This window comes from Octopus bimaculoides, chromosome 7 (assembly GCF_046866305.1).
Source record: "Octopus bimaculoides isolate indiv1 chromosome 7, ASM4686630v1, whole genome shotgun sequence".
NCBI lineage: Eukaryota > Metazoa > Mollusca > Cephalopoda > Octopoda > Octopodidae > Octopus > Octopus bimaculoides.
Window position 1 is genome coordinate 70,505,536 of NC_142934.1, and position 2,500 is coordinate 70,508,035.

The 2,500-nt window shown below is 34.0% G+C and overlaps 1 protein-coding gene, 1 long non-coding RNA gene and 1 pseudogene across 3 annotated transcripts in view; 1 reads left to right on the top strand and 2 right to left on the bottom strand.

Moving 5' to 3' along the window:
• Positions 1-1,965, bottom strand: part of LOC149134766 (histone H3, embryonic-like) — a 6,057-nt pseudogene extending 4,092 nt beyond the window's left edge. The window contains exon 1 of the transcript XR_016242659.1: positions 1-1,965. This exon is cut by the window's left edge and continues 4,092 nt beyond it. The product of XR_016242659.1 is annotated as a histone H3, embryonic-like (transcript).
• The window catches only part of LOC106874518 (nucleolar protein 4), a 1,458,602-nt gene that overhangs the window by 774,812 nt on the left and 681,290 nt on the right, over positions 1-2,500 (bottom strand).
• LOC149134765 (uncharacterized) overlaps positions 1-2,500 on the top strand; it is a 68,039-nt gene that overhangs the window by 29,954 nt on the left and 35,585 nt on the right. The gene's annotated exons all lie outside the window — the stretch shown is intronic.

Genomic DNA, 2,500 nt, shown 5'->3' on the forward strand with positions numbered 1-2,500 from the left:
ATAGGAAACTGTTATGGTAAATGATAAGGACTACAATATGAAATCTCTTATTTATTTCTGATAGTAAATTTCTTTGTTGAGGTTTCCACCGTTCGTGTTATCGTAGTTCATGTGATAAACAGGAATAAGTAAATTATCATTTCCTATCACTGTACATCTGTACTTGCGTGTTTATATAAATTATTGAAGCTAAAATGCACACACACACACACACACATACACACACACACACACACACACATACACACACACACACACACACACACACACAAGCAAACAGAAGAGTAATGCAGAGCAAATAATAAGTTATAGAATCGCGTGTGTTCGAGCCTGCAGTAAGTTTTTCAATATTATTTTTTTTCCAGTACATGCTAGGTATGCAGTCTAGTTGGATGCCTTGCAAGTTTCGAAATTTGATGTTTATGTAGGATAAACTGAGGATCTTACACACATAATTTAAATCAAACGTAATACGTCATTTCTTCATAAATTCTAACAGTCATTTAATGTTGGCTATAATTCTAATTTTATTTATTGAGTGTTGTTGGACGATTAAAGGATGCAAATGGAAATAAGACGTAACATACCGGAAAATTACACCAACTGGGAATCAAACGTGTTAATACTGTATTATCTAATGACTAGCGGAAAACCGCCAGACAAGTGGTGTTTCTGATAATCGCCATGGTATTGCTGGAATTACTGTTCTCCGGTAGATACGCTTTATTTTAGCGGTGGTAGTGTTGATATTATTGTTTGATACATTTCTTTCTCTGCGTATGCAGTCTTTATGTGCAGGTTATGTGCAACTTGTAATGATATTAAATGTAAGATTTTTGGGGTGCCTGTGAATATTCTAAGTATGCACGTGTCGTTTTAATTTCGTTTTTCAACCTTCAAATCTTCTATGTATCCCATATATCTTATAGAGCGGTTATAGATGACTCCTTGTATTTTTGTGTGTATGTGTGTGCGTGTTGTATGTATATGTTGTTTGATGTGATGATTACTTCATCTGGTGATATTTGGTGTTGCTAGTTGACGCTACGGGAGATGCTATGCTATGTTGTACTTCAAGTCTGATTATAAGAGTGAGTAGATTGATGTATGGTTGGAGAGGTTTTGCATCAGTCTCTCTGGTGAAAGTTAAAACGTTGCGTCGGTAATGCCAGCTGCAGATGAGGCTGTGTGTGTTTTCTCTGAGTGTGAGCCTGTCACATTGGTATAGGTGGAAAATAGCAGGACAGACCAGATACATATGGTGCGCCGGTAAATTGTAGATTCTTGATGTGTAGCAGCTTGCTCAAAATATCTTTGCTTAATCGATAAGACTTAGAATGATGTATCAGTGTGGGCTTGTTGCTAAAACTCGCATGGCTTTTGTGTGAGCTGTTCGAGTTCTGTCGTCTGAATCTGCATTGTGAGATAGACACAGGAATCTGGATGCATGATGACAAGGATGTGACTCACTCTTTAAAATATAAATAGATTTGTGTGATACTTTGTCGGTTGAGCGTTGTTTAGACATGTGGTTGGGTGTAAGTAAATTTAAGTATTGCACACAGGTAAGCTGTCAATTAGCAAATTACGATCCATATATACATGGCTTTTACTATGTCGGTGAATACATCGAACAATGATTAGATACAATAGTTTATAGAATAGCGGGCAGTGTGGTAACTAGAGTAATTAAGGTTCCTCTAAATGACTGCTAATTAACGGTAAAATCTCCCTAAAATAATAATATAGAGTCTTCAGAAAGAACAACTTATGGTAGTGGAATCTTGTTTCTAGAGTTGTTGGTGGTACAGAATCATGGAATTTTGATGGAAGTAGTAGGAATGCTTGTAGTAACAATACTTATATACATCGAGTCAGGTTTGTATCTTCTATATTTCTTTGTTTCTGTGCAATACAGATATAAGCTCTGCTTAAACCAATTGTATCTAAACGTTATGGCGTCAAATTTTGAGACGACAGTTATAGAAATCAACTTCAACTAAACAATATAATTTCTAAAACAAAAAGAAATTTAAAATTATTATTACATTTGTTCTTTTGTCCATAAACACTTCCAGCAGTGATGAAAAGAAAGCACAGATTAATCAGTACAAACTCAGTAAAATGTCAGAAAATTATCCAACTTCTAGAACTTTAAAGAAAATTCGTCTAAGCAGACTGGTAGACACTGCTGTAATTATCATCAGTATTAGCAGTATATATATATATATATATATATATATATATATATATATATATATATATATATATATATATATATATATATATATATATATATATATATGAATGCTGTAGTCTTTCTGCTAGTGATAGGACAATTATTAGGGTTATATGTAAAAGTGTGTTGGAATTCAAGGTAACCTATTACTGGAGTGTGACGAGTTTTCAATATACTCCCACATAGATTGTCGATTTTTTATTTTATCGATGCTTATTTTTTTAACACACACACACACACACACACACACACACACACACA